Source organism: Myotis yumanensis, unplaced genomic scaffold, assembly GCF_028538775.1.
Source record: "Myotis yumanensis isolate MYYU_CA2020_CCGP unplaced genomic scaffold, mMyoYum1.0.hap1 SCAF_6, whole genome shotgun sequence".
In the NCBI taxonomy this organism is placed as follows: Eukaryota; Metazoa; Chordata; class Mammalia; order Chiroptera; family Vespertilionidae; genus Myotis; species Myotis yumanensis.
In genome coordinates, this window is record NW_027223757.1 from 90,263,170 (window position 1) to 90,273,465 (window position 10,296).

Genomic DNA, 10,296 nt, shown 5'->3' on the forward strand with positions numbered 1-10,296 from the left:
TCCTAAAGGGGTCCCAGCCTACTCAGCTGTAGTCAGGTAGGAACTAAGTGATTGGCAGCCCTTATTTGGCTCCCATTTGCTGAGAATGGGCTGGGAAATCCAATCGCTGGTGTTGGTTTTCCATATTTTTTTTGTTATCCTTAAAGTTGCATGTTATTAAACGTTTGAATACAACACAGCATCAGAGTCCATGGCAAGAAACAGAACTGACATGAAAGGAAACAAGTATGGCCTGGGTGTTCTCAGTGAACCACTCCCCAAAGCCACACCACTGAGCTTTCTCAGCAAAACCTAATTTTTCTTCAGTTTTTACATAATTTTTCTTGGCTCCTGGCTCTCTGCCTCCCTGGCCAACCTGTCTGCCTTGAAAGCTACAGCCAGTCTCTTTTTTTAAATTGTTCAAAGTATTACATATGTCTCCTTTTTCCCCAATTGACCCCCCATCCCACTCCCATCCCCCAGGACAAGCCCCCACCACCCAGTGTCCATCGCTTATGCAAATATGCCTGCATATAAGTCCTTTGGTTGATCTCTTACCCCTCCCCACTGCCTTCTCTCTGAGGTTGGATGGTCTGTTCAGTGTTTCTTAGTCTCTGGATCTATTTTTGTTCCTCAGTTTGTTGTTCATTGTATCCCACATATGAATGAGATCCTATGATATTTATCTTTGTCTGACTGGCTTATTTAGCTTAGCATAATGCTTTCCCAGATCCATCTATGCTGTTGCACATGGGAAAAATCCTTTTATAGCAGCATAGTATTCCCTTGTATAGATGAACCACTCATCTGCTGATGGGCACTTAGGCTGTTTCCAAATCTTAGCTATTATAAATTGTGCTGCTATGAACATAAGGGTGCATGTCCTTTCTGATTGATGTTTCTGGTTTCTTGGGATATAGTCCTAGAAGTGGGATTACTGGGTCAAATGGGAGTTCCATTTTTAACTTTTTAAGGAAAGTCCATATTGTTTTCCAGAGTGGCTGCACCAGTCTGCATTCCCACCAGCAGTGCAGGACTTGGAGACCTGGGGAAACCAGGTACTTTGTGTACCTCCTTTTTCTCCACATCCTCGCCAACACTTGTCCTTTGTTGGTTTGTTGATAGCCATTCTGACACGTGTGAGATGGTACCTCCATTGTTTTGATTTGCATCTTACAGATTAGTGACTTTGAGCATGTTTTCATATCTCTCAGCCTTCTGTATGTCCGCTTTTGAAAAGTATTTAGGTCCTTTGCCAATTTCTTGGTTGGACGTTCAATCTTCATTTTAAGTTGTATGAGTAGCCTGTAAACTTTGGAGATTAAACCCTTATCTGAGATAGCATTAGCAAATATGTTCTCCCATGCAGTGGGCTTTCTTGTTGCAGTCTCTTTTGTCACTCAGTCTGTCTCTGGATATCTCCAAGGGTAACCAGTGCCTGCAGAGAAGCTGTGGCCCACAGAGACCTGCTCTTGGGATCATCTCTGCCCAATTTAAAACTGGGCTGGGGGCTGGTGTGTAGAGACCCAGGACCAGCACAGCCCAGGGGTTCACCCACACTTCCCAAAGCAATTAGTTTCCTGGTGTTTGTGGCATGGAAAGTACTTCAGTTCTCCTTCAGGGCTGCAGGCCTGGGGACCCTGCAGTCTCCTTTATGTACAGATTTGCTGGGGTTTCTCTCAGGTCCCCCCACCCTGGTGCCTGCTGCTGAGCACATTGTCAGGATGAGACGTTGTCTTTGTGACTGGAGTTTTGAAAATGCAGCAGGTCAGCCTCCTAGGAAGTTGAGACCTTTCACGATGTCTCTGCTTGGTCTTGGATAAAATAAGTTGTCTCTTCTTGGCATCCTATTTCTCTGGAGCTTTCCCAGAAAACCCCGTCCTGTATTCTAGATCAGTACAGGTTCCCCCATGGCTGCAGAGCTGTCTTGCTGACCCGCTCCTGAGATGCTTTTATTTTAAATTATCCTAACTGGACTTCAACTTTTTCCCCCAACATGTAAGGACTTTGGAAGTCAGCCTTCTTCCTGCAGGGACAGGAGTGATAATTGAATCCACAGTTTATATCAACAATTTGTTCACAGGACAAACTTCTGCCAAAAAATTGGATACAGAATCACGGCCTGCCTGGGCCAGAAGCCACAGCTGAACCAGTAGGAAAACTTAAGGGATAATTGACAAATTGCTGGAGGCTCACTGTGAGGTATGCTTGAGAGTACACTCTAGGGGACCCAGTTTTAGGGAATCCCCTCATTTCCATGAATTTTACTTCCTAGGTAGGGAATTGGACACAGAGAAAAGGATCCAGGGTCTTCAAGAAAAGTAACTAGCCCAACAGAACCACCTCCTGAAGAGGTCTACCTTGGCAGGCTAGGAAGACACCCAAGCATTGCTCTCAAGCAGGAAGGAAGGGTAGAGAAGCCTAATGTCAGCTTGATCTGAGGGTCCCTTTCAGCCTTGTTCTAGGCCAGCATTGCACATTAGTGGGGTGGGGGAATAGGATCTGTGAAGGGAACTGTAGAGACTGGTTCTCAAAGCTCTCAACATGCCTGCACTTCTAGCAACAGGGCTGTAGCAACAGGGCTCTACCCTTCTTGTGCTTTGTCAGGTAGTCAGTACTATTTCTAATCTCCAAGCAGTGGGTTTCCATGCTCTATCCTGTCTTGCTTTGTGTAGAAAACAGAACTTAAGCTTCTGATCTTTACAAGTATTGTGTTGCTAGAGTGATCTCTCAGATGCCTACTCTCAGTTGCTAGCATATCGAATAGACAGTAAGTTGGGTGGTGGCTCATGCTTGGAATCTAACTGGAGCAGAGGCTGGGAACTTTGACTTATGCTCCTCATGACACAGGTCTCCTGGGCCTTTAACTTTTCTTTTATAGACTTCATTGACTTAATCGCCCTCATCCAAAGATGTCTTCTTGGTCAGTAGATAGTGGTTGTGGCCCTTAGTTCACAGCACACTTGGTTCATGCCAGGCCTCTGCATAGTTACTTTACCTCCATTTTCTCACCATCAGCTAATACTCACTTGTATATTCTCATGTACAATCTGTAATGTTGAATGCATGGTCAGTTAAAAAGTGGAATTGTGTTAACAGGCCTTATTTGGTTGGTTTTTGCATGTCTCCCTACTTATGCTCCCGTGGTGATAGACACCTAGGTTGGCTTCCTGACCCAGGTAATGCTATAAAGAACTTGAATGGAGAGACTTTCTCAAGCAATTACAACATCCTTATGGAGAGGCCTAGCTTTTCTCACTACTTCCCCTGGAGAGAGCTCAACTCCAGACTCTTGTGCACACACTTAGAAGGGTGAGATCTACTTGTCCTCATTCATCAGGCATTAGACATAAGATTGGACACGAGAGTTTTGTGATTACTTCTGAGAACTACTTTGGAAGAGCCCACAGACGGGAGATGGGAATTCCTGTTCTGTGCTGGATGTTATACTGGGCTGAAACAACTCACGACAAATGGCAGAAGTATGACAAACCCACCTGCTGGGGTAACTGCTTAAGTGGGCAGATTGTCAGCATTACATGTGACAGGTACTCTCCTGGCACTTTGGGACCAGTGCCAGCCACTGCCCCTCCTTGAGGGGCAACATGTGAGTAGAATCTGCCCTGACTTGTCAAAGGAGTGGGAGCCAGTTGCTGGAGACTCAGCTCCCTTTTTAAAGGGTTGTTGGTAGAGCCTAACAGCACAGTGGGGAGAGGAAACAGTGTCTTGATCACAATTGCTAAACTCAAAGAATGGTGGTGCTTGGCATTGGTCATTGTTAGAATTGCCCTGCTTCAACTTTAAAAGTAACCAGGCACCACCTTCCACTTTGGACAAGCAGAGAGGGGATTACAGGGACAACTTAAATTGTCCGATCGAAGCAGTGACCTCTCTAAAGAATGGTATCAGGCACTAGTGGCAAAGGCACTAGTGAATCACACAGAAACCAAGGAGCCTAACAGGTCAAGAGCAGAATGTGGTTGAGAGACTAGGATAAGTGCGTCAATGTGTTGTAACAATCCAGGGCCTCTGAGGCACCCCCTGCAGAGGCACTGGCTGTGCGGTGGGAAGATGGGTTAAAAATATTCTCCATGAAAATGTAGGAATGTACTAGCGGGAAACTTATAAGTAAACCGAACACATTTTGTTAGAGATCCTTTTTTTTCCTTTTAATTTGAACAGAAATTTTTACTAAAGAGCCTCCCTTTGTACTGTATTGCTTGAAATTTTTTTAATTTTTAACTTTATTTTTGACACAGATGTCCCCATTGAGGCCTAGACCTACTGTCTTTTTAGGGAAACCTGGGGGCCTTCTCTATACCTACTCTGCCAGCCTGGGCTGCTGAGGAGTTAAGTTTGGGCAGGAAGTGAGCCAGGCTCCTACCACCCCCTCTGGTTTGCAAACTGTCCCTGCTAACTTGAGTCTTTACTAATTCTTCCCAGCATTTTTGGTCTTCCTCTATTTGACCATTTCTGTTAGTTTTCATCTGTTCAGAATCACTAATTAAATTCAGTGAAATTCCAAAATTAGAAAGGTGACTGTCAGGAGATAGTGTAGTCACATTAGAGTAACATTATTTGAGAATGTATGAGCTTTCTGAGAAACAGATTCCATGAAACTAGCTGTATCTGGATGGATATCTTAAGAGCTTCCTCAAATTGTACATGCAGTAGTCTCTCCTTTATCCATAGTTTCACTCTCCAGTTTCAGTGACTTGAGACCAATCAGTCTGAAGTTACTAAACAGAGAACAAGTTTTGAGTTATGTGCCATTCTGAGTAGTTGCCCTGACGTGCTTCACCTGCCTGGGGTGTGATTCTCCTCTTTGTGCAGCCTGCCCACCACAGCATGCGGGCTACCTGTCCACTAGTCACTTAGGAGCTGTCTAGATTAGCACATTATTGTGCCTAATTCACATAACTCTTATTTCAGTACATTATTTTGTTAATCTCTAACTGTGCCTGACATAAATTAAGTTCTTATCACAGGTACATACAGGAAACATATATAAAGGGTTCAGAAATTGTTTCAGGCATCCACTGTGGGGTCTTGGAACATGATCCCTGGGGATAAGAGGTTTACTATACCATGGACCTAATTGTTAGCAGGCTTCCTTAAAGTGTTTGAAGCCCCAAGAAGATTACCCCCGTGAGAACACTTCTAGAAACTTCTTTATTCTGACATTACCCTGAAACAGGTGTCCTACCAAAAGAGGTACTCATGCATACCTAATGGGTCTTCTCAGTCTCTGGCTTCAAGACCATTACATAGGAATCTAACAGACCTAGGTTAAGATGCTCTGAATCTTATTATTGAAGCTGAGTTGTATATATGAAGTTCACTTGCAAGGCAAGAAATGAACTTGGCCATGGGTATTCGTTGCAGAGGAGTTGGGTAACTTCAGGCGATAAACACCTACTCATGCTTACAAGCAATTCTCTGCACAGAACTACGTAAAGGGAAAGACCAGGTCGTGTCAACGTGGACTTGCTTGACATGTATATGATACCTTTCCCCTGAGCCTTCCTCCTTGAAGTGCAAGTAGACCAGTTCATCTTTTCTTCTTGCACCCCGACCATCTGCTTCAAAACACAACTCTGAAGTTTGTGTGGGGTATGCATTTATCAAATGTCTATTTTCTGAAAAGGGATTAGAATCCTTTTTTCCCATGCATCCCACACCTGCTAAGTTACAAGAAGGCTTCCTAAATGGCCCTTGAAGAAAGGGTATCAGGTCTACAAGTCAAAATGTGGGGAAGCTATTCTGTGTCCAGTTACCAAGTAGCAAAGAACATGGATGAAGCTAAAGAGAGTTGGGCGACTCAGTGCCCTGTATCGAGGGGGGGCGGGTGCTGAAATTAACTCTAGCTTGTTTGCCCTGATCCTTGAGCAGCTTTCAACTTGGGCAGGTTCTCCTAGAACTCCTCTCTTGCTCTACCACGGTGCCTGAGCAGTAGCAGGTAACCATTGATGGAAATGAACTTGAAGTGAGGTCAAGTGACTTTCTTGCCTGAACCAAACACTTAGGTTGATTGAGAAAGTTCTAACTTTAACTCCATAGTTCACTTGGTTGTAAACCATATTCAACTGGCTCGTGCTGAGCAAGGGGCTCATGCCGCACCTGGCTAGGTATAAATGAAACCAGACACAACGGGTCTGAGGCTGCCTGTCACTATTTGAGCCAAATTCAGCAGAGACAGGGTTGAATCACATATGAACATTTATTCCAATAATGCCAGCATTATGGGGAAAGCAGTCAACCACCCTGGAAATTCTGCTCTAAGCCCCCTTGCCCATTGGCTGATTATATACCCATGAGGGAGAAGATAGCTACTTGCAGCTGCAAGCTGCAAGTGTAACATGTACCAGGGTCTGCAGTCTGGCCTTCAGGAGCTCAAAGTACCATAACGAGGTGGCTAATCTTCTATGATATTACAACAGGTCCAACCATCCCTGGGACCATAGAATGGTCAGCGTTCCTGAAAAAAACTCAGAGGGGGTCAGGGTCTTGGGGGTTTATTTGTCTACCCGTGTTTGATCTCACCGACATATCTAGATGTTGAGTCGTTCAGGGGCTGCTCCTTGGGTGGCAGTGGCTCCTCAGGCTGTGGTTGCTCCTCTGGTGGTTGTTGTAGCAGCTGCTCCTCAGTTGGCAGCAGCTCCTGTGGTGGGTGCTGTTCACCGTTGTGGTGGCTCCTCAGGCTGGTGGGGGGAGGCTTCACGCATAGCTGCTGTTCCAGAGACAGAGGATGTGCTGATCATGAGGCTGCTGTTCCTTGGATGGGGCGGGCTACACATGCAGCTGCTACTCCTTGAACTGGAGCGGACTGCTTACGTGGCTGCTGATCCTTGAATGGGGGCTGGCCGCACGCTGCTGTTGTTCCTCTGATGTGGTGGGCTGCTTGTGGGGCTACTGCTCCTAGGACCGGCTGCTGCTCGTGGGACAGGTGCAGGCTGTTGTGGCTCTGCTCCTCGGACCGGTGCGTGCTGCGTAGAGCTGCCTCTCCTGGGATGTGGGTGGTCTGCTCCTGTGGTTGCTGCTTCTCGGACCAGGGTGGGCTGCCACTGCTCCTCAAATGGGGCCGGGCCGCTCGCAGAACTGCTGCTCCTTGGATGGGGGCGGGCTGCTCACACAGCTGCTGTTCCTCGGATTGGGCAGGCTGCTGGTGCGGCTGCTGCTGCTTGGGCGAGGGCAAGATGCTTGTGCAACTGCTGCTCCTCGGACTAGTGCAGGGTGCGGGCTGTGCGCAGCTGCTGCTCCTCGGACTAGTGCAGGGTGCGGGCTGTGCGCAGCTGCTGCTCCTCGGATGGGGGCGGGCTGCACAGGGCTGCCTCTCCTCAGAAGTAGGAAGACTGCTCGTGTGGCTGCTGCTCCTCAGACAGGTCGGACTGCTCGCGTGGTTGCTGCTCTTCAGACAGGGAAGCGGGCTGCTCACACAGCTGCTGCTCCTCCAGCTCCTGGACGATGACTTCCTTATTTTCTATATCTTCCCCTCTGGTGCTGTCACCATATCTGATTTTGAATTTATATACACTGGATCCTGAATGAAGAAATCTTGTCTCTGTCAAAAAGGACTCCTTGTGGCCAACTGGGTCCAAATTCATAACTGAGAGCCTGGCAGCCATTGTTCGCAGAGGCTCTCCTGCACGAAGCCGCAGACGGAAGCCATGCCTTCCGGCTGCATTCCCGCCATCTCACCAGTGATCCACTCTAATCACTGATGTTTCTCTTTCTCCCTCTCCCTTCCTCTCTGAAATCTATAAAGATATACTTAAAAATATGATTTCTTTAAGGAAAGTAAGAAAACTAAAAATCTTGGGCCAAGATGCAGACTCCCCCCCCCCGCCCCCCCAGCAGATGAAAAACTGCACAAGTTGGGGTGTCTACCTGGTGCTCAATGGCAGCTACAGTGGCTGCTGCTTCTGGAAATTCAAGGGAGTCTTACAATGGGCAGGATCTCAGGACTGCTTCAGGCGCTTGTGTGGGGGTCCCAGGTAGGGGGGCACTGTGCTGAAGCCAGAGAGCGGTACATCTCAACCACCAAATGGGGATGGGATTCCACCATTTCCTGCCACCCCTCGGTCTCCAAGACATCCTCAGCATGAGAGTTGATGAAATCCACTGCCTTAGTTTTCAATTGCTTTGCGCTGTGGAGGTCAGCCAAGGTGAGCATTTCTGCAGCATTCTCCTCAGAGAGGTGTCTGCTGAGGGCTTCCTCACACATGACCTTCAAACACTCCAGAGCATACTTGTCAGCAGCTGCCAGCAAACCATCGGCCAGTTTGTCCAGGTTCAGAGCCTTCCCTGTGTAAGTGAAGCACATCATTTCCTTAAAAACTCCAGGTTCCACATCAGTGATTTCAACCCGATTCGTTATTCTCTCCACCATTTCATGCGTAAACATGGCCCTAAACACTGGAGAGCGAGCTGCTAAGATAGCTTTGTGAGCCTGAAATTTCTGGGCACCAACAGAAAAACAACAGTCTGTTAACCAGGAATTTTCCCGAAGTCCTCCTAGCTCATCAGCCAGCTGGCACTCAGGGACCTTCACCATCTTCATGGTATTCTGGCCAGAAATGGTGACAGAATCTTGCACCACAGGCACCTCACAGAAGAGGGTCAACTTGTCATCAGGGAGAAGACTGTTGTCTCCATCCAAAAGAACGTTTCTATGGATGAATTTCTTGACTCCCCAGTCTTTGTCTTGTACAAAGCTATATGGCTGGTGACTCTCCAAAGATTTGGTTTCTTCTCCCTTGTCATTCAGGATGGAGAGTTTGAATTTTGCCAAAAATAACATGCTTTGGGGAACTGACCAGACACACATCAAGTGACAGGTAACCTTTGCTGTCTTCATCTCCCCCTTTTGGGTATACTCCCAAACACTATTTCAGTTCATCATCGCCTTCTGATGAAAAGGTTGAACTTTGAATGACTTCACCCACTTCCTGCAGGCAAAATCTAAAGTTACTGATGGTCCATGTGTGGGAGAATTTTACCAACTTGGTCTCAGTGTGGCTCCAGCTCTCAGCTCCAGGGCCACTCGACATTTCTTCTGGAGTTGGCGGACTTGAAACCCTTGACATTGCAAGTTTGAAGGTTAAACAAGATTTCCAAAGTCAGAGGACAAAGATTTCTGTTCTATTTTCACCCACGTTAAGTCAGTAGTGGGAAGATGAGGTTGTTTTGTTAACAGGAACTCTCTCAGAGCAGGGCCTACATCTGCTGGTACCTGTCCTTGTGCATTCGCTTCATACTCTCTGCAACATCCAGGCTTTGCTTCTGAAAACAACTGTCTGAAAGATGCATCTAAAACATAAATGCTGCTTGCCTGGTGTGGTTCAGTGTTTGAGCGCCCAACTACGAAGCAGGAGGTCTCAGTTCCATTCCAGGTTAGGGCATATGGCCACGTTGTAGGTTCGATCCCCAGTGTGGGGCTTGCAGGAGGCAGCAATTCAGTAATTCTTTCTTCATGGATGTTTCATGTCTCTCTTCCTCTCCCTTTCTCTCAGCAGGACTCCAGTATGCAGGGTGTCCCCAAAACATGTGTGCACACTTTAACAGCTGACAGCTCAGTTGATGTTTCCTTCTTTTCAGCCAGAAAAGGTTTGAACAAAGGAAAATCGTCCCAAAATGCTGGCAGGCCTCCTGGCCGGAAAGCTGCCCTCCTCACACTGACGGGGGTGACCAGCAAAGGCACTAGGTTCCCCAAAGGGAGCTGCAAGCAGGGGGCCCTGCCGGCCAAGCTGTTGTGTATATATACCTCCCAGCTCAGGTGCCTTGACTCAGAAGCCACTTCGTCAGCTGAGGCCTTTCTCAGATGCCTCTACTGAGACCTCCTATGGGGACCTCGGAGTGAAGACCATCTTCCTCACTCTAACTCAGTTTTCAATACTTGTTCACTGTGAGCTCTCCTACACGCTTCAACCCAGAAAACGGCGATGCCGCCCCGCAAGGCGTGGAGACAGAGCCCTGCGGGCCTCCTTGGGCACCTGCCCCTAAATAAAATAAAGAAAAATAAATAAGACAAAGGTAAATAAATAAATAAACAAATAAATTGTAAATGTGGATTCATAAGAATGTACCATTGTGTGCGGGCTGTACAGGAAAGAAAGAAAAAAAATGTATTCTGTCAACATTTATTTGCTCTTCGGCCCCGCCCTTGCTCCCAGTCAACGCAATCAAATAAAGAAAAAATAAATAAAATAAATAAAATAAATAAAATAAATAAAATAAATAAAATAAATAAAATAAATAAATAAAAAAATAAAAAAATAAAAAAATAAAAAAAAATAATAAAGGAAGAAAGGAAGAAAG

General features: G+C 46.6%; 1 pseudogene; it reads right to left on the bottom strand.

The window, feature by feature from the left end:
- Window positions 1-7,877: 7,877 nt before the first annotated feature.
- LOC139012555 (speckle-type POZ protein pseudogene) lies at window positions 7,878-9,670 on the bottom strand (annotated as a pseudogene).
- Window positions 9,671-10,296: the final 626 nt, after the last annotated feature.